The 21,582-nt window shown below is 52.8% G+C and overlaps 1 long non-coding RNA gene across 7 annotated transcripts in view; it reads left to right on the top strand.

Annotated features, from left to right (window-relative positions):
• Positions 1-21,582, top strand: part of LOC106978041 (uncharacterized) — a 96,076-nt gene that overhangs the window by 67,161 nt on the left and 7,333 nt on the right. For 6 of the 7 annotated variants that reach the window (XR_001430734.3, XR_008290371.1, XR_003424944.2 and 3 more), the window contains exons 3-4: positions 15,732-15,838; positions 19,059-19,351. This is a non-coding gene — a long non-coding RNA (uncharacterized LOC106978041). Of the gene's footprint in view, positions 1-15,731; positions 15,839-18,798; positions 18,907-19,058; positions 19,352-21,582 lie in introns of all 7 variants that reach the window. The other variant, XR_001430733.3, reaches the window with a different exon arrangement.

Below are 21,582 nucleotides of genomic sequence, written 5' to 3'. Positions count from 1 at the left end.
ATAATCTCACCATAATAATGCTTTATGTGTCAGGGGAGAGCACTCATTGTGAGGATACGGATGAGGGTGGTAATGAGCCCTTCGTCCCTGGAGGTGTTCAAGCACAGTTTGGAAGCAGCTTGTCAGGCGTATTTTAGAGGCGAATACAGCATAAGAACTGAGAGGTTTTAGCGTCTTCTGACTTGGGTTTAAATCCCTGCTGCTTACTGGTCCCGTGGCCTTGGGCGGCTTATCAGCCACTCTGAACCTCTCTTTCCTACTCTATAAAATGGAGTTAATAACAATACTTAGCACATAAAGTTACAGTAGAACCGAGTGAAATAATACCTGGCCCTTAGTGAGCACTTAATAAGTGTGGGTTACTGTTATTAAGTGTTATAGATGGCAGCCGGACTTCAGGAGTGGGAAAGCAGCGAGAACAGGGAAGCAATTGTCATAAAGACCTTTCCATCATCCTCAATCCCCAGAACTCAGTCACCCACTAGCCTTTCCAAAGTGCTGTCACATCTGGAACCTCGGTGTACCCTCATGGCGGTCCTTTATCCAGACTACATAACAGTGTCGGGAACGGGAGGCTCAGAAAGGTGTAGTGAGTTGCCTAAGGTCACGCAGCATAAGGATAGAGCCCCTGGAATCCCAACTCGTCCGTACCCCTCTCTACCCCCTGCTTCCACGGAGACAATGCTCTTGTCTATCGGTTCCGTTATCCCTCTGGTTTATCATGAGGATGTATCTTAATATCGCAGGACGTTCCTGAGCAGGGTGGGCATGCTTCTGGCCTGCCCAGATTCTCACCGTGAGGGTGCCGCTCGCCAATTCAAATGCAAGACTTGGAACTGTTTCTTTTACTCCCAAGTATGTAGGGCAATCAAGCAGTCCGGTAATAATCATACATAATGTCGGATACTCCTAATGTACTTGTTTCGTGTGGCACTCTTAGAATTTTAATTTGATACAAGGAACATTATTACTCCATATTCATTAAGTCGCGTGTTAACCTCTTTTAAAAACCCCTTTTCCAGCAATAATAGAAGACAATTTTACATGAGGAAAGTCATTTGGGAAAGAAGATCCGCTCGATAGGCTTTCCCCGAGCCTCGCCACAGCCTGGCCTGACCCCGCTGCGTTCTTCCACACGGTTCCGGTCTCCCTGCGCCGCGGTTTAACAATATGAAGTAACAAAGGCCGTTTACACCGCGGGCCCATGGACCCATCTCGTAGGAGGGGGTTCCACCGGCTCAGCTCACTGCTCAGCTCCCGAGAGCGTCCCCTGGCAGAGGCCCTGTGTAGTCAGCCTTTTGCATCAATGTTATGTTCCCAGGAAGCCTCAAGGCTCCCAATCATGACAGTGAGAATCAGAGGAAAGAAGGGAACAGGTTGGGGTGGGGAGATCCCGACTCTCCTTAAAGATGTACACACTCTAAGAGTTGGGCTGGAAAAGTTGGAACATGGATGAGAACGGGCTACCTTACCTTACGAGGTAGCCCGTCTAGAGACGCCGAAATCCACCAACAGCCCCCCAGCCACACACACACACCTTCCGTTGTAACTCCTCACACCAAAGGAGACGGGTCTGCAGGGCTACACCGGCCCTTACTCTCTCGTGCTGACCTCCAGCTAAACCAGCTGTTCCAGCTGACTTCAAGCAGTGCCCCCAAGAGCTCCTGGGGGTGGGGTGGGGGGGTCCCACCCTGTCTCTACACTGGGCAGCCCCCGGTTTTGTTTTCCAGGTTGACTCTGCACAGAACTTTCATGTGAAGAAGGCACTTGGAGCCCAGGCATCCTGAACCTGTCTTACCCACCGTGTTTTGCGGATCAGGAAACCAAGGTCCAGGGAAGGACGGGCTTTTACTCCAGCCGTGTGGCTGAGTTGGCATGAGAATTGAATTCTAACCCGGCTGCGGCACACGCTCTCGATTGCATTTGCCCTGCAGTAACACCAACACCGTAACATCCTTCCCCTGATCTTGGGGGGCCGATACTATTTACTGCATCCTGACGGCATGCCAGAAACTTGTTCTGGACAGCACGCACCCTCCCTTGTAAGGCTGACGGCAATTCCACATGGCAGCTATAGCTGTCCCCGTCCTGTGGGTGAGGTCACTGGGCTCTGGGAGGTGAAGCTCTCGTGCGTGGTCAGCCAGGGCGTGGCTGAGCTGCGCTTGAATCCGGGCCACTGCTGGGATCCCAGCCTCTGCCCTTCATCCCTGTGCTTTACTGCCTGGAACCAATCGCCTGGAGCCTCCATTTACTACTCTGTGAAAGCAAGTGCCTCATTCCCGTCCAGCCCAATTTACACTCGAGGTTCAAGTCGAAGGGATATAAAAATTCTTGGCCACGTCAAAAGTGCTGTAAAAATGCACAACTCGATACTGATGCCATTATAAAATGTGGACAAATTATTTGGTTTGGGGCCTTTTTGTTAATGCACTAAAGATTCTGGCAGGAAAAAGGGGTCTTTGCTCAACAGTGTATGAGGCATTATGGGTTTATTCATTCAAAAACTTTTATTTAGAACCCTTTCTGGGTTCAACATTGGCTCAGGCACCAGGGTTTCAGAGACCAATAAAACCAGTCCCAAGCACCTTGAGGGTTGGGTAGATGCCCAACCAAGATGCCCAAGCATCTTGAGGGTTGGGCATCTTAAGGGTCCTTGGAGTTTGCCAAGAGATAAAGCAGTGATTACATTCCAGGGAGGAATGATCTGGAAGCCTACAAGGGCACCGAGGGGGCCTAGACCAAGTGTGCTGGCCAAGAACGCAGGCTCTGCTCTAGATTGCCATGAATCCACATCCTTGTTCTTCACTTACTAACTGTGTACCCTTGGGCCGTATCCTTGGCCTCCCTGTGCCCGAGCTTTATCTTCTGTAAAATGGGAATTATGAGAGGCGATAACAGAGTCCTACCTCAAAGGATTGCTATAAATATTTCATGAGCCAGGGACTCTTTGGAAGTCTGATAAAGACTAGAGACTCCTGGGAATATTGTTTTTCAATGCATCCAATAAAAATATATTGGATTAGAAGGTGTACTAATTACATTAAAAATAGTATCAAAATATTAAAACCACAAATTTATAATTTAGCACGATATGTGCTTCTTTATTAAAGCATTCAATAATAAGATCCAGAGGCAGGTCTAATAAGCACCATAATTTCGAGGCAGTGATAGGCGTAAGTGGTATCTCAAGGCACCTGCACCTATACAACGTGAGAGGAATTTATATGTGATTTCTAGAGGTGACGCACAACTAAAGGAAATACTCAACTCAGTCGACATCAGTGAACGCAGAGCTGTGATTTTTTTCTTATTCCCTTCCAAGTTCTCTGACCCCCTGAATTCTATCCAGATGATCCTCTGGAGGCCCGTGGACCCGGGTGGCTAAGTCCTGCCCCTAGGGAGACCCTCTGGTGAAGGGAAGGACGGGGCATGAGGCTGACGGGCTGGGCAGGAGCAGCCGCGGTGGGCTCAGGAAGGAGACCTGCCCTCGCGAAGCTGCTGTGTAGGTGGGGAGCCCTGAGGTCAAAGCGGTTGCCCCATGCGGTGTCTTGGAATTGAGTTGCGCCGGTTGAGTAATGACGTGCCAAGACTAAGCTTGGGCGTTTCCAGAAACTCATGCACCTGCGTCATCCTCCGCTTGTAAGAACTACGTGCTGGTTAAAGGCGGGCTCTGCCAGGGGCGCCTGCGTGGCTCAGCCTGCTGAGCTTCCGACTCCTGATTTCGGCTCAGGCCACGATCTCACGGTTTGTGGGTTCGAGCACCCAAGCCTCAGCCAGGTGCACTCACGGGGTAAGTGCTCTGCGAGCATCAGGTACTCTTGTCCTTGTCATTTGCGACAGCACAGTTAGCACTGTAAAATGCCATCAGGTTGGGAACCCAGAATGAGCCCCTCGTAGACGGTATAGCCCCGAGGTTCAGACACAGGCTGGGGCTCAAGACCACCTGCTTGAAACCAGGCTCTGCCTCTAACTGGCTGTGTAACTGTGAACGGTGTTCAGCCTCTCTGGGCCTCAGTGTCTGTCCTCCGTAGAACCAGAAAAATAATATCATCAACTTCACAGTGCCAAGACTGAATGATGTATGTAAAAGGCTTAGAGGGGCGCCTGGCTGGCTCCGTGGGTTAAGCGTCCGACTGCGGCTCAGGTCATGATCTCGCGGTTTGCGGGTTCGAGCCCCGCGTCGGGCTCTGTGCTGACAGCTCGGAGCCTGGAGCCTGCTTCGGATGCTGTGTCTCCTTCTCTCTCTGCCCCTCCCCTGCTCGTGCTCTGTCTCTCTCTTTCTCCCTCAAGATAAATAAGCATTAAAGAATGGGCTTTTTTACTTAAAAAATAAAAATAAAAAATAAAATGCTTAGAATGATCGCAGGCTCATGTTAGATGCTCATCTGTTAGCCCCATTATTAGCATTGATACTTATTGCCCAGTGAGTGAACCTAGCAGCCCCTAGCACCTATACTTTGCTATTTCCTAAAATCCGATAAACTTTGTTAAAAGTCTAGGAAGGCACTTAACAAGCTCAGTTACTTTTTCTATGGAATAATTTATCGGCCAGAGCCACGGTCACAGATCAGAGAACCTGAGAAGGTTTTTGGAGCAGTGAAAAACCCACGTATACTATGCCCATCATATACCACTTACGTTCCCATATTCGATCCTCACCGGGGCCTCTCCGAAGAGTTCCCATAATCCCCATGTTACCGATGAACAAATTGGAGGTTCAGAGAGGAGAGGAGATGAGCCCAGGTTTGAATCGCTGAGTGACAGAGCTAGAATTGGAACCCAGTCCCGTCCTACCCCCCCGGAAGTCTCAGCGGCAAGGACTATTTCCTGCTGAGCCGGAAGGGTGAGGCCCGTCCGCCCGAAGCCAGCCTCCTTGATCCCCACGCTGTGGTCCCTGTGGGTCCAACAAAGCTGACAGCAGCCAGCATGTTTGCTCTGTGCAAACGAGCTGTGTGCGTTTATCTCATGGGCACTGAGCTGTAGCCTTCCTGCTTGATGCCTGAATTTGTAATGCATCACGGCCCTGCGGGAAGAGCGCGGCTCCCCTTCTTCTCGAGCTGTGCAGCCCTCAGGAGTTAGGGATGGCGGACGGAGCTTCAGCAGCTGCCAGGCATTGTACCCAGAGCAGCCATCGTGACCCTGGATCACGTGTCCACAGGCCCCATGGCTGGAACAAAGACCCGATGCCTGTTTCTCTTCCACTCCTCTTCCGTGGCAGTCGGGCGTGAGAGAAATGGGTGCTAGGCGCACAAGAGCGTCCCTGAGTTCTGGAACCCAGACATCCACCTGTTCATTCCCTGAATGCACGTGCAGAGCACCTGCCGTGTTCTGGGCCCTGCAGATAAAGGGATGATAAGCAGTTCCTGGATACAAGAGCTGCCACTCGGGGAGACACACGTGTACGCGTCACCGTGGCCCTGGAACATAAGTGGGGGTGTTGCAGAGGGCCACGGGAGCCGAAAGAAGGGAGTGGCTACTTCTCCCTGGAGTGAGGCTTGGACGGAACCAGGGAAAACCTTCAAAGGATATGCCATAGAAAGCCACGTAGGTGTGCACCAGGCAGAGACGTGGAGGCGGCCGAGGATGGAGTGGACCAGGACCGCCACTTAGCGGTCACTTCCCAGTGCTGGGCGGGCTCTCCATCAGGCACCTGACCTGCTGTCTCTCACCTCATCGCCACAGCCATCTGATGGGGGCAGGCCTCAGCGTCCTCATCAACCGTGGAGGGAATGAGGCTCGGAGATGTGGAGGTACTTGCCCAAGGTCATGGCGCTGGGAGTGAGGGGTGGAGCCGGGGTGCCCCACTCCAGGCTGACTCCAGGGCTTGTGTCGTTCATACTGAGCCCTGCCAAAGGTGACCCACGGGCAAAGGCCCAAAGGAGGGAAAGGGTCTGAGACACTCAGAGAAGGAAGCCAGAGCGTAGAAGCTCACCAGGATGGTGAAAGGGTATTGGAACCAGAGGACAGGGCCTTGAGTGTCGAATCCTAGAGAATGTCCTGTGTTGCTGGGGTCAGTCGTAACGAATGGTCGCTGATGAATCCCTTCTCCCCGTACCCATATCCTTGATGTGGATTCTTCGAAGAGATGAAGTCTATTTCCCCACCCCTTGAATGCGGGTTGACCGGTGACTGCTTTGGCTAATAGAATATGGCGGCAGTGATCTGTGGGAGTCCCAGAGCCTTCAAGAGGTACGCGGCTTCCCATTACGGCCTCTGCTGCCCACAGACTCCGCTCGAGGAAGCCGGGGTTGGGCTCCTTGAGGACTAGAGGCCACGTGGAGAGAGACGCCCTCCCCCTGCCACCTCAGCCATCTCAACCGAAGCACCTTGAGTCACCGGACACGTCCAAGAGCCCATCCTGGATCTTGGTCCCAAACCATCGTATGAATGCAGCCACGCAAGAATGACTCCAGATGACCTTTGGTAGAGCCACTGCGCCCAGCCCAGACTGCAGGATCACGAGCAAATATATGGCTGGCTACCCCTGAATTCAGCACAACGACCTGAACTCCTCCCAGCCCAGCGATCTTGGAAACATCCCGCTACATGGAGGGCAAGCATGCGAAGGCCGGATCTGAACCTAGGGACCCATCACATCTCAACCGCAGGGACAGCTGGGTTCTCCTTTGGAAGCTGGAACCAAACGGCCTCCCCTCCTTGGTTGATCGTTTGTTTTACTGCCATTTCTGCCTCCATACTGATGGCGGAGGCAGCTGCCAAAATAAACTAGGGCAGGCCTCACAGCCAGAAAACACCAACTGCCTGGATGTCTTTGCTTGTCTGTTTGCATACCTTTCTTTTTATTCGTGTAGACTCTCCCCTTGGGGACTCGGGGTCACTGGGGAGTGGAGTCTGTCTCAGAGACAGGCGCCGAGCCCTTAATATACACCAGGCACTTTGATGGACACCATGATGATGATGCAGCTACTATTATTTATGGATTCCGACCGTGCGCCTGAGACGTTTACCTACTGTACCTTTAATCCTCGTAGTGATGCTGAAGGACTGGTGCTGTTGCCTCGTTTCACTCGGGAGCTGTGAAATCCAGGGGGGCCTAAGTGATTTGCCGGTAGGTGGCAAAGCTGGACTTTGGACCCACATCGTCCAGCCCCAGAGCAAGAGCTATTCCATGCCACACGCCGTTTCCTTTCCAAGAAAGGAAAAATCTGGCAACCGAGAGACCAAGCGACGGGAATATCAGGCTTGACTGAGCATGACTGAGCAGGAAAAGGACACAGAGTAAGCAGTCTGTGTATTGCAAAAGATGACTCTCTTTTCGGGGCACCTGGGTGGCTCAGTCAGTTAAGCGTCTGACTTCGGCTCAGTCGGCTTCGTGATCTCGCAGTTTGCGAGTTCGAGCCCCGCATCGGGCTCTGTGCTGACAGCTCGGAGCCTGGAGCCTGCTTCGGATTCTGTGTCTCCCTCTCTCGCTGCCCCTCCCCTGACTCACACTCTGTCTCTCTCCCTCTCAAAAATAAATAAACATTAAGAAATAAATTAATAAAAAAACTTTTTTAAAAAGATGACTCTCGTTTCACTCAACTGGTAACCAAAGGGTCCCAACGTTTACCCTATGGTGTCCTGCAGTGACAGAGGATTCATGGGGTCCGGGTCCCTCCACTTTCTCCCTACCAGCCCCTATTTCCACACAAGTGTTCCAGGAGGAGCTCCTCACCCTGCATTATCCTTGGGCACTCCCTGTGTCAGGAAGGACCTAGAAGGAGTGTGCCAGAGGGACATCCCATGCCCTGGGCAGGCCCGTGCAGAAACCCCGCTTCCCAGGTTGGGGAGAGGAACCCAGAGCTCTCTAAACAGCTGTGGTTTCAGGTACCACCTGTCATGGCAAGGTCCTGGGGTCCAGGCCGTCCACCTGGGCACTGCCTGAGAATGAACCATCCAGGAGAGAGACCAAGTCTGGGCCATGAGCACCAGCAAAGGAGGAGGACACCTACAAAATGCTTTTCATATTAAAAAAAGGTCAATAAAATAGACTCCACGAGGGAACATCGGAATGTTGTTTAACTTTCTTATACCTGCTTTACAGCCCATTTTGTACTGTCATTTGGAATCATTATGAGGAAGGAGGCCCTTTAAAGGTATCGATTTCACCCAAGTGCCCCTCTCTGGACCTCAGTTTCCCCATCCGCATAACACAACAATTGTTCCCATTTGTGTTCCCAAAACTGACTGGGTGTCGAGCCGCCTGTGGAGTTGGGGGGCGTGTCCCAATTTGGGGCTGTGGCCCTAGTGATTCTGAAGGAGGAGGCGGGTCCAGGGATCTGTATCTTAACAAATGTCCCGTGGCGATTCTTCTCACAAGGGAAGGTCTGTGAAACCTGGACGTGAGGACCTTCACCCCTGGAGTACCGATCGTCCTAGGTGGCTCGGGACTGAGAGGTTTCCTGGAACGTGGGACGCTCGGTGCTACAACCAGGAATACTCCAGATCCACTGGGACAACTCGGTTATCTCAACTGTACAAGATGACTACCCAGGGGCCCTCTGGCTCGAACTTGCTGGGACTGTGCCATGGCAATCGTCTGCAATTTTCCCTGAGAGCGGCTGAAGTTCAACGTCTTGTTTCTAAGGCATCTAGAGAGGAGAAGCCGTCCCAAGTCGAGGCGGTGTGAGGCCTCTGGAGTAGCGTCCAGCTGAAAGCCACAGAGCAGAATCCCCAGGGATGGAAATCTTCACTTCCGGCACACCCCCCTCCAGCCGGACTCTGTCTCCCCGGGGAGCTCTGCCTCAAGAGTTTTCACTGATCACTCCGTGTGCACGGGGCGCAGGGACAGGAGGCAAAATGAGTGGGCCCCCTTCACCTCTGTTTGGGTTTTAATTTTATCTTTTCAGAAAACGGGTCACTAGGCTATCCCACTTAGTCCTCACGACAACCCTGCCGGTAGGATTTGTTGGGTTTTTTTAATCTTATAAATAACAAATCGAAGACCCACTTGCAGCGGATATTTGGTTCCTCTGCATCAGCGCCATCTGGGAGGAAAACAGTGCAGGCCCCATATGTAATTTGGCATTTTCTATCGGCCATACCAAAAAAGTTCAAACTGACACATATGACCTCGATTTGCTGATATTTTATTTAACCCGATACACCCAAAATGCGATCATTTCCGCAAACGGTCCACATGAAAAGCGCTCATGAGATATTTCTCTTTCTTTCTTTCTTTCTTTCTTTCTTTCTTTCTTTCTTTCTTTCTTTCTTTCCTTCCTTCCTTCCTTCCTTCCTTCCTTCCTTCCTTCCTTCCCTTTCTTTCTCTCTCTCTCTCTCTCTCTCTCTCTCTCTCTCTCTCTTTCTCTCTCTCTTTCTTTCTTTCTTTCTTTCTTTCTTTCTTTCTTTCGTTCGTTTTAACCAGTCTTTGGGATCTGGTATTTATATCTCCTTCTTTCGGCACATCTCAACTCGCCTCATTTCAAGTGCTCAAAAGCCACAAACGGTGAGTGGCTACCAAAACCGACTGCTTTTGATGGACTGGATCTGTCCAGTGCTGAAAAGGGCGGGCTCAAGATCTCCCACTTCAATTGTATCTTAGGGGCAATTCTCCGTCCGTCTCAAGTGCGTGTGGCCCTTGTATTCGCTGCTGTGTTGTCTGTGACCATAACGTCTTCTCTGCAAACTATGCCCTGCGTCGCCTGACGTGCCTCTTTGCACGGATGTGTGCTTTTAATCTTGCATTTTACTTTGCCTGCTGATAACCATTACGCCACCTTCTTTCTGGTTGGCACACTTGCTTTTGCTCCCTCTTGCATGGGCTAGCGTCGCGTGCTTTCCTTCCAAGGCTTCTCTCCACTTGACTGAGTCAGCTACTCTCTCTATGGGTCTGTTTCTCCCTTCATGACCTGGCGTCTTCACCTTCAACTCTTTTTCCTACCTCGAGGTATCTGCTGATTTCTGGGCTCTGTTGCCTTATGACTTTGGCTCCTCCTGACCTCTCAGAACCCAGGCAACCTCCCCGCTTTGCCTACGCATCATTTATATCATACACTGAACCCCCCCCCCCCCCGCACCTGCTGGGAGTAAATGTTAAAGATACTGATTCTCCAGCGCCCTTCCCTGGAGATTCTATTCTCAAGGGCAGAGCGTAACACTCCGTATTTTAGCAATCAACCCCAGTGGTTCTTGTGACCCGGCGACTGCAGGGGGGCGGGGGGGGGGGTGGTGCCAGTTCCTGAGTCACTTCCTTTCCACCAAATGGAATAGTCTTCCTGGCACCAAATCAGACTGGCAGACGATCTGAGGAGCACCAAGGAGCAAAGAAGGGTGATCCCACTGTGTTAGATGGTTTCGATTAGTTCCACTGCTCAGTGACTTATAGCAGAAGGTGACAGATGTGTTTTTCCTGATAAAATCCCTATACGTACAAATGTCCTTTCCCCCCACAGCCCGCCCATCTCTGCTTAAGCGTTATTTTATTTTTGTTTTTGTTTTTAGATCATAATATTGGCTTCTTTGCTTTTTTGGGTGGGAAGGCAATAAGGCTCTGTTTGCTAAAGAAATGGAGGGAAATGTTTCCAGTTCTCTTTAATTGAAATGATCTCATATGCAAACAGCAAAAAATTACGCCTCAGATGCGCCTCTGCAGAATTGAGGGGTAATGACCCCAGCTTAAGATAGAAGGCGATGATCCGTTTCATTGTCTAAAGCCGTAAGCATCTGTCATGTGTGGAAGGTTCGCTGTGGGAGCTGCCAGAGCGGGGAGAGGGGCTCCCTTCCTCCTTCCTTCCCTCTGCCTGTGCTCCATTGCCTCTCTTTTGTCAGAGAGGAAAAAGGCCAAAAGTGGGTGGGGCAGGAAGAGGCGGGGGGCGTGTCTTGAGGATGCCCTGGCCCCACTCCAAGGGGTGCCTGGGTGGCTCAGGCGGTTGAGCATCTGACAGCTCAGGTCATGATCTCGTGGTTGACGAGTTCGAGCCCCGCATCGGGCTCTGTGCTGACAGCTTGGAGCCTGGAGCCCGCTTCGGATTCTGTGTCTCCCTCTCTTTCTGCCCCTCCCCCGCTCATGCTCTGTCTCTGAAATAAATATAAACATAAAAAACAAAAAAAAAAGAAGGAAGGAAATCCCTGCCGACCCCAGGCCCTTGCCTCCTGCTCCTGTGGGCATGGCCCACTCAGCAGCTCCGCTTCCAGAGGGGTTGAGTGTGTGTGGCATGAAGTCACCTGTGTCCCAAAGTGGAGGGCACTGTGGTTCCTCGTGTCTGGTGGGGATGCTTAGACGGGAGAGAGCTTGGCCCAGAGGGGGAGCGCAGAAGGAGACAGCATGGGCTGAAGGGACAGGTGGTCACCTTCTCAAGGGTTTGCTCCTACAGGTACCCCCTTGCCCATCAGCCCCAGCAACCCTTGTCTCGCCTCGTGTGAATAAAGTTTGCTGAGAACCCAGCTTGCCCACTTGTTGGTGCGCTGCCTAACGGCCACCCTCACGCCAGTCCGCAGGGTTTGGGCGCCTACCTCTTAAGTTCTTGTGTACTTTGGAGAGCAGACAGAGAGCCCTGTAGGGGAGTCTTTCTCTTAAGGCGGGATTCTGCCTCCAGAGTGTGGGCACAAGCTTAGAGGAGGCGTGGCCACCGGGGACCATATGGCTCTCCACCCCCCAAATCTTTACTATCTGGGCCCTTCAAAGTTGGCCAACCTCTGTCTTAGACTAAACAGCCCGAGTTGGGGATGAAGACAGAGGAGCATCCAAACGAGGACAGGCTTCCGTCACATAAAGGGGGGTGGGCGGGAGAAATGACCGCCAGCACCAAGAACATCTGAAGCAACAGCCCTGTGCGACCAGGCCTCCCGGACTTCTCACTCGCCCCGTCTCGGAGCCTTCTCATTTCTCACCAGGCTCCTCCACCCAGGCCACGACTCTGCCCATCAAACACAACACCTCGTTCCTACCCCGGGGCCCTTGCCCTTGCTTTTGCTCTTACCTGGAATAGTCTTTTTCCCAGCTACCCCTGTTCTTGGGTCTTCCTTGTCACTCAGAGAGCTTCGCCCAGAAAGGTTCCACCCCAAACAGGACTTTCCCTTGTCCTCAGGCCTCCCTCAATTGCTTTGTTCTCACCCTTCCGCTCTCTGAAGGCTTTTGTCTGCTCGCTGGTGGTCGTCATCCCCCACTGGGAGACCAACAGGTTCAAATCGAGAGAGTTCAAGGCTGAGTGTATAGGTCTACCCCTTATCTACTTCCATATGGTGGGGAAAGAAAAGGAAAACAGAAGGAGAAAGCGTATCACCTCAGCAGCAAGACCGCGTAGATTATTGAAGGAATGAGTGAATGAACGCGTCCCAGGACACTGGGTGAGGCTCTGGGCTTTGGCGTCAGGCTTCCTGCATTAAAACCCCAGCCGTTTACTTGGTAGCTGTGTGACCTTGGGCAAGTTACTTGACCTCTGAGGGCCTCAGTTTCTTCGTCTGTAAAATGGGAGTCATACCCTTGCCTACCTCATGGCCTTGTAGGGAGGATTAAGTGAAATGACACTGCAAAATGCTGAATCCTTGAATCCTCGGGGCGCCTGGGTGGCTCAGTCGGTGAAGTATCCGACTTCGGCTCGGGTCCTGATCCCACGGTTCGTGGGTTCGAGCCCCGCATCGGGCTCTGTGCTGACAGCTCAGAGCCTGGAGCCTGCTTCGGATTCTGCGTCTCGGTCCGTCTGGCCCTCCCCCACTCAATGCTGTCTCTCTCTCAAAAATATATAACCATGAAAAAAATTTTTTATTTTAGAAAAGAAAAATGCTGAATCCGTGTCAACTCTTACATTTACGTCATGGAAAGGGTTAACTAAGATGCTGCATACGCCACAGGGCGCCCGAACATCTCAGTCACTTAAACAACCAACTTTGGCCCAGGTCGCCATCTCAAGGTTCATGAGTTCAAGCCCCACATCAGGCTCTCTGCAGTCAGCCCACTTTGGATCCTCTGTCGCTCCCCCCCCCCCCCCGCCCCCACCACCTCTCTCTCTCTCTCTCTCTCTCTCTCTCTCTCTCTCTCTCTCTCTCGGTCTCAAAAAGAAATATTTAAAATAAATTTAAGAAAATAAGATGACATGTATATTTCAAACACAGTAGACACCCAGCTCATGGTGGAGCTGTGATTTCTTACCCCCAACATCAGGTCTGCTGCCAAGTTCCGCTCTGGGCAAGACACTGGTGAGCTATGGGAGGCCGGACAAGTCAGTTAACCTCCCCACGCCTGGGGTCCTGCTCTGAAAGATGGAACCCGTTCCTGTTCCCCCACAGGGCTGCTCTGAGAACCAGACGAAGCCACATGCCCAGCCGTGCTCTGGGAGACACGGTTCACTGCCCAAAGCACAGGCTTAGGACGTGTTGAGGATGAGAGTGGGTCACAGATAAGGGGGCAGACTCTGGAGTCAGGCAGACAACCTATTAGCTATGAGGCTTCAGCCAGCTTCCTCAGTGCTCGGAGCCTCAGTCTCCTTGTCGAGAGAATGGGGGCAATGATAGTCACTTCAGAGCGTCACTGAGATGATTTACTGTCACCACTATGGTTGCTGGCACAAAACAGTGTTCATTCCACGGTGGCCTCTGTTTTTCCTGCCTTGCGGGGTTTCATAAAAGCAAAATGTACCACACGAATGCGGATCCCGAGGGGATATGTTTATCCTTGTTCATTGCATCTGTGCAGGAACGCCACAAAGATTTAAAGCTGTGGCCCAGAGGGGATGTGAATTGAATCCATTTTTTTTCACTGTCAGCCCAACCTCCTGTTTATAACTCCTAATCACAGCTAAATTGCTTTGTGACCTTGGGTAAATCACTCGCCCTCTCTGGGTCTTAGTTTTCCTTTCTCTAGAAGGCAGATCATAACACTTGCCCACTGTGATGGCTAATTTTATGTGCCCACTTGGCTGGGCCACAGTGCCCAGCTATTCGGTAAAACAACATTCTGGATGTTTCTGTGAGGGTGTTTTTGGGTGAGATGAACATTTAAATCGGTGGACTTCGATGAAAGCAGAATGCTCCCCATAAGATGGGTGGGCCTCATCCAATCAGTTGAAGGTCTGAATAGAACAGAGGACTGACCTCCCCTGAGCAAGAGGGAATCCTAGCGGGTGATCTTCAGACTTGAATCACAATATCAGCTCTTTCCTGGGTCTCCTGTCTGTCAGCCCATCCTGCAGCTTTTGAACTTGTCAGCCTCCCTAATCAAATGAGCCAATTCCTTAAAATAAATCTCCTCTCTCTCTCCCTATATCTATATAGTATAGGTATACATATGTACATATATATGTATATACAAGCACATTCTACTGGTTCTGCTTCCTTGGAAAACCCTGACTCACACGCCCAGCCTACCCCCAGGGTCTCAGGAGATCCAGTTAGAAACTAGAGTCTTCCGGGGAGCCTGGGTGGCTCAGTCGGTTTAAGCGTCTGACTTCGGCTCAGGTCATGATCTCACGATCTGTGGGTTCGAGCCCCGCATCGGGCTCTGTGCTGGCAGCTCGGAGCCTGGAGCCTGCTTCGGACTCTGTGTCTCCCTCTCTCTCTGCCCTTCCCCCGCTCACGCTGTCTCTCTCTGTCTCTCAAAAATCAATAAATGTAAAAAAGAAAAGAAAAAGAAACTAGACTCTTCCATGCACTGGCAGATCCAAACGGGTCCCTGTGTCTCAGGGTCTGGGGCGGGGTGGGGGGCAGAATCTAAAGGGTATAAAGTTCTCTCCGGCCTCGGGCAAAGGGGTACCGCAGTCAGGGAGAGGGGCCCGGGTGAGCTTTTCCTCGGGCCTCCTGGAGCCTGGAGGCGTGAGTCTCCTGGGGGGCTGAGTGATGACACCCCTCCCCGCCCCTCCTATTCCTCTTACCTTCCTTTCCTCCAGCTGCCTAGACAAATAACATCGACTGGATGGCCTCAAACAACAGGAACTTTTTCTTTCACGGTCCTGGAGGTTAGAAGTCCAAAATGCAGGTGCTGTCGGGATGGGTTCCTTCTGGAGCCTGGGGCAGAATGTGTCCCACCACCGCCCTCTCCCAGCTTCTGGGGTGCGCTGGCGATCCACGACGCACCCTGGCTTGTAGACACATCACCCCAGTCTGCCTGTGCCCTCGCTTGGCTTCTCCCTGCGTGTGCCTCTGTCGTTTTTTACGAGGACACCAGTGATACTGGATGTAGAGCCCACCTTACACCAGTACGACGTCCTCCTAACCACCTGCGTTGGCAAAGAGCCTGTTTTCAAAAAAGGTCACGTTCTGAGGTGCTGGGTTGACATCGGTTCGGAGGGGAGGGGATCCGTTCAACCCAATACACCTGTGTTGGGAGTTTGGGGGCAGTTTAGTCCCAGGGCAAACGGAGAGCAATCCTTCACCCTGTTAAAAAGAAAACTGAAGGCCCAAAGTGGCGTCACATAGGTTAAGACCCCAAGTCGGTAAACCGAGACTTCATACCTAAACTAACTGCAGTTTCAACCCCCCAGGAATGTAACCTTTAACCAGTCAACGTGGGAATTTCCTGGCCAGCACCAGGAAATTTATTTTAGACCCGTTCTGTGCCCTCTAGGAGGGCAACCTGCCTGGCCTCAAACCATGGATTCTTTGCTAACAATTTTCTTTCCTCCGCTCCTTCTCTACCTCCGAAAACCTTTCATCTTCTGTTCCCTCTACTTGCTAGATGGGCCGCTGCCGGATTCGTGAATCGATTAATGAAGCCAATTAGATCTTTAAAACGTACTCGGTTGAGTTTTTGTTATTTAACCAACTTCAGCAGCTCCATTTATCCTGCTCGTTTCCAGGCTGGCCTGGGAACTGGTGTGAAGACCGCAGCCCTCGCTGCAGGGGGGCCCAGGGAGCCGGAAAATCGGTTGCAGCACGCGTGTCTGTGATGCTCCCCTTTTCTGAGGTGTGTGAGATTTTTTTTTTTTTGAATTACATTAGTAATCCAACTCTACTCGATAACATTTGCAAACAATAGTCATTCCAAACAGAGAGAGAGAGAGAGAGAGAGAGAGAGCAGCAGCAGCAGCAGCTAGAGAGCCATAGTAGCCTAGGACCTGGATGCTTAAGGTAGAGCCACCCAGCATCGAGGCCCTCAGGGTGAACCCACCTGTCCATCTGCCCGTGATCTTGGGATTTCAACAAGGAGAGAGTGGGACACAGAGCATGTTTCCTAGAGCACGGGGAGAGTGGAAAATTGGACCTGGAATATTAGAAAACTTTTCATTCCTGGAGCGAACACTCCTCCTCCACGGGGGCTGGGGTGGGGGGCATTTAAGATTCCACCCCCCCCCCTTGCCCCATCCATCAGACACCAGATACTGTAGGCACCCAGCGCTGATCCTGTTACCTTTTACCCCGTTTATGGGGGCAAGGGGACCCGGAAGTGGGTGCTGGGCTTCAGTGTGTGCTCTCCCTTCCAGCAGCCAGTGCCCGTGTCTCTTTTCTTGAGGACTGTCCTGCCCTCCAGCTCTGCCCCTTTGCTTCAAGGCCAGAAACCTGAAATCCCTGGGATTTACATCCTGCAGCCCCTCCCTGGGCTGCACTTCGCTAGTGACTAATGGGTTCGGCATCTGAAAGTTCCAGCCGCCTTACCTCGGGGCATCACTTACACCCCCAGATGTCCCTGCCAGCTGAAGCTGCCCCTGCCCCCACTGTGATGGGACCTGAGGTCACATCCTTGCCGGCCTTCTTCAGCTTTCCTTCCTGTTGTCCCAACTGCCCGGCGGCTTCCTCGGGGGAGCACTTGCTTGATAAATCACTCCCATGGGAAACCTCGGGTCAGGTCGGCGCCTGGGGGCTCTGGCCTAAGACGCCCCACCTCTGCAGTGTCATTTGAAGCCCACCTGCAAGACAGACCTTCTGTACCCATGATGCTGACAGCCACCTCTGGGGTGTGATTTGAAGGACCCGGGGCCCCATAATCTCCTCCCCAAGGCCTCTCTCCCTTGTCTGAAATCTCACCATTGCAGATTCAGTCCCGTGGAATGTGTCCCTCACTCCCCTTAAAGTGGAGCTGCTTCTGGGACTACAGCTTCATCACTGGCGTTAATACTGCTCCTTGGAGTGGGGCTCCCTGTAAATCAGAGCCTTTGCTGCCGTGGCTGTTGGTGGGGCCCCGGTCGGCCTGTTCCTCCTGCTGGAGTCGGGCTTAAACAAAATGGTGAAGGCAGAAGTCTGGGCCTCTGCCGTGGCCTGCCTCACACCTCGGCTCCCTGCTCCCCACTCCCCGCTCCTTCTGGCTCCTTCCGCTGCCCCATCCGGAGGGCTTTTCCTGCCCCCGGCTGCAGGGAGGCCCCTCCACTCAAGGTTTGAAATAATGGTGACCAGGATAATGAAAATGATGATAAGGCATCATTATTTTTAGGGTGTTAGTGTTCCGGAGGATGTTTCACTTTAAGTGGGATTTTTGGAGCATCAAGAATGACCATGGGGCCCAAGGGGAAGCTTAAATGGTGGAATTCAGGCACTGCGGCCTCCAGATGAAAGTAGTTTGGAGTCCTGCCCTGTACGTTTCCAGTTACGGCCAGGGCATACCGGGCTGCTGGGTAGGTGAATTAGAATGGCAACTCCTGGGGACAGACAAGAGTTCCAAGGGTCCACAGCTTGGCGGGGGGTGAATACAGGCTGCATTTCAGGCCCACTTATTCCTGCTGAGTACCTTTGTGCAGTGTGCAAACCGCCCAGCCATATAAGGAAGCCCCAAAAACCCTGACTAGCGTTAAAAAGAAAACCACCAGCATAAGATAGAGTCACTTATGGGAGGCCCGGTCATCAAACCCAGGCTTAATACCTAACCTAACTGTAGTTTCAACCTCCCCCCGAAATGTAGTTCTTAACCAGTCAGTCGGGAAATTTCTGGGCATTGCCAATGAGGGAATCTGTCACAGGGCCCTCGCTATCTCCCCCACCTCCTTCGGCCCAGATGAGGTAATCTGCATGATAAGATCCTCTCTGCTTTTCCCCCTAACAGAAAGCGACCTTGCCTGAAACAATGGCTTCTTTCCTTTTGCTAGTAACTTCTTGCCCCGCTGACCTTCCTCTAAAAAGCATCCATTTTATACAACTCCTTGGAGCTCCCCTCTACTTGCTAGGTGGGACGCTGCCTGATTCATGAATCGCCTAATAAAGCCAATTAGATCTTCACATTCAAGCATTGGATGTTTTGTCCATTGAGAGCAGGAACAGTAACGGCCGGCATTGAGTTTACCCTGTGCCCCCTCTCTGCTCAATACACTGCGCTGTCGTATGTCCCACATCTATCTCGCGAGGTCAGTTACAATTTGCAGCGTCCCCATTTCATAGATGGGGAAGCCGAGGCTCGAAGAAGTTGCAAATCACCCCAAATCACATGGAAAATAAATAAAAGCTCCAGGGGGTGAGCTCCCGTGACTGGGCGTCACGGGAAATGCTTCCCAGAAGCGTTTCAGAAGGGAGAAGTTTGGCAGAGGGCAATTCAACCTTGTCGGCAAGTCCAGTTCGCACAGAGGAGGAAGCACCTTGGCTGGGGGGCTGCGGAATGAGGCAGAGTGGGCCGGCAGGGAGGCAGAAGGTCTAAATTTGAGTTTCAAGCCTGCCTTTTATCAGCTGTGTGTCCCCGGACAAGTCACTTAACCATTCTGGGCCTCACCGTCCTCATTTGTGAAAATAAGAGTCGGGGGTGGGGGGGCAGCTCTCCAAGGATCCTTGTAGGCTCTCTCAGATTGCCACTCCTACTAACTCCCCAAGAGCGGCTGCAGAGGGGTGATGAGCGGGCTGCCCCGTCCCCAGCGCCCTGGGTTGGAGGGGGCAGGGGCCCTGCATCCTTAGCCCAGCCTGGACTCTGTGCTCCTAACCTTCCTCGTGGGCTTTTCCATCCTGACTCAGGTCTGCAGCTGCCGCCCGGAGGAGATCTAGCAGAGCCATTTATCAAACACACACAATTAAGGCCAGCGTCGGCCGAGATCTATTCCAGGAGCGGAGCAGAGCCTGGGAGTGAGGAGGGGAGGGCGTGAGCTCTGAGCTGTGTGGTTACGGAAGGGCTGGAGGAGTCCTACAGCAGGAAGCTTGGGAAGCCCTGACCCTGCCAGGGGGGTCTACGCGGCGTCTTACCAGGGCACTCCAGTGCGTGTTACTCCCTTTTGCAGGTGGGGCAAGTGACGCAAGTGACGCACAACGGATCGTCCAATCGGACCAAGGTCCTCCAGTGAGGGCGGAGCGAGCGTTGGATCCTGGGTGGTCAAATTTAGGCCCTGTGCTTCAGGCCGCGCCTGGACAACCAGATACGAAAATAGAGATTTTTGGCTGAGCGTTGGCCTGGGAGACACCGAGACTGTAGATATTAGCAGAGAGAAGGAGGCCAGTTGTCATGGGAAGAGTTTACCAAAGACAATTTCGAGAGCTGGTTCCGCGATTCCCCGGCTCCACGGCCAGATCAAAGGTATAAAAAATGGGGCGGAGGGAGATCAGTTCGTGGAGATTTCTTCGGGGAGGGTATGAAACTGGTGAAGCAGGCCTTTCGCACTCATCCCGGGGGCTCCAGACCTCTCCTTAGTCCCGCCCAGAGCTGCGCCCACTCGTGCCATCCCTGGGCAGGGAGGCAGCCTTCCTGGCAGGGCCCCTCTGCCTCCTCCCCTCCTGGGAGGGCTAGGCCCCGGGAGAGGCTGAGAAACCCAGCCAGGCTTGTGGGTGCAGGTGCGTGTTCGCCGGAGGGGAGTAGATGCCGTGATGCTGCCCAAATCTGGGATCACCACTCATCCAGCGACCAGCCAGTCCATCTCTAGGGACCACCCTGGGCTGGAGACGGCCACCTCTGGCACACAGGTGCCCAGAGACCGGTCCACGCGGGGATAGGAAGGCCCAGCCCCTTCACCTCAATTCTGGACTTCTCTGAAGGGCCGCCCCAGCTCCAGAGCTCCCCGGGGATGGCACGGCTGCGGTCGTGACGCCCCCCGGCCCAATTCCTCCTTCTGCTTGGTCCTGCTTCGCTCACCCACTTGCGGGGGGTTGAACCCGAGCGCAGGCAGATGAGTGAAGTGGGAACACACGTGACTGTGTATGTGAGCCTTCGTGTGAAGGCAGACGTGTGAACGCGTGTGAGCGGGATCGCGTGTGCGTGCACGCCTATGTGCGCACACGTGCGGAGGTCGTGTTCCCTGCAGCCCTGCAGAGCCCGGGGGGGGGGGGGGGGGCGCGGGGATGACACGTGGGCCCGCCTGGTTCCCCAGCTTCTCCCTCCCTCTCACTCGCTGGCCCGTGTGATGCACGCCTGCAGGAGTTGACGTCCGCTCTGTGAGTGTGGTGTCCACGAAGCCCCATAGCATGGCCCGGGCAGATTCTGCCTGTCTCTCTGCCCTTGTCCCTTCTGCCTGTCCTCCCCACTGCCTGACCAAAGAGCATCTCTTACCATGGGGAAGGCCCCCGTGGAAACCAAGGCTGAGTCTGGACAGAGGAGGGGAGGGACTCTGGGCTCCTGTGGTCCAGTCTCCCACTTGGACAACACTGAGGCCACCTGGCTTCTACTCGCTCCCCCGTGATGGAAGCTTAAGCTGTGGCCACCGCCCAAGCAGCCACAGAGGAACTCCCCTCCCCTCAGCAACCCCAAACCCGCCACCCCATCCCTTCTCCCCACTGGACTTGGCTCCTCCCTCCTCCCAGGTCTGGCCCCAGATGGCCCACGACAGCCCCGTTGTCCCTGCCCGGCTTCCTGTCCTGTCCCACGCTGCTTCCCCGATAGTTCCCCTGTAGTCCCCACACAAGGACATTAGGTCCTGCTGCCCCCTCCTGGACCTCCCCTCTGGACACTGTTTCTATAAAGTGCGGGGTCCAGATTTGAACCCACAGTGCCACAGAAGGGAACTTGCCCCACTCCCAGGGCCCCCATTAAGCTAGGAACGGTCCACGGTTTTAGCAGCCACATCACATTGTCTGTGCTCACACTGACTTGAGGGGTCAGATACAAATGGCCGGATCATTTCCACTGGAATTTTGCCAAGCCGGCCCCATCCACCCACCCTGGGCTTGTTCCTTGGGACCATTGATTTTTTTTTTTTCCTCTGAAAGTACCAGATTTTACATTGATTACTGTTAAATTTCTTCTTGTTGATTTTGGCCCAGCATCCCGCCTGGGAAGAGAGCTTTGGATCATAAATCAGCTGTATCAGAATAACTTGTGCTTTCGAGGTTTGGATGAACACATCTTTTGTGTCTTCATCCAAGTCTTTGGCAAAATTACTAGACAGGTTTGAGCTGGGCAATGTGCTCTGTGTCCTACGGTCTGCCATCCGGTCATCCTGTGAAAGGGGGGCAATGTTTAACTAGGGGACACCTGACTTTGATGAGGCCCGTCTGGCCCTTGGATCACGCCATGTTCTTTTCCAGATGCTCTGGACTTTCTGTCTAGTCAACCAGTCTAAACCTTTTTTGTGGTGATCAGAATCCACCCTTCTACCTTCCCTGCTTTTTGGTAAACCAAGGAGCTTGTCCCCTCTGCAGTCTCCTTGCGATTTTTCTCTTCTGCCTGATCCTTGGACCCTCCACAGGATCTTGGAAGTCTTTGCTATATGGAGTGACCACATGATTTTCAGCCAAAGGAGATAACTTTGAGAGTGTATCAGTTATCAAGCGCTGGGTAACAAATTACCCTAAAACGTAAGACCACAGGTAATTGGC

This window comes from Acinonyx jubatus, chromosome D1 (genome assembly GCF_027475565.1).
Source record: "Acinonyx jubatus isolate Ajub_Pintada_27869175 chromosome D1, VMU_Ajub_asm_v1.0, whole genome shotgun sequence".
Classification (NCBI taxonomy): Eukaryota; Metazoa; Chordata; class Mammalia; order Carnivora; family Felidae; genus Acinonyx; species Acinonyx jubatus.
Note: the sequence above shows the minus strand (reverse complement) of the source record. Positions and strands in the feature narration are given on the sequence as shown.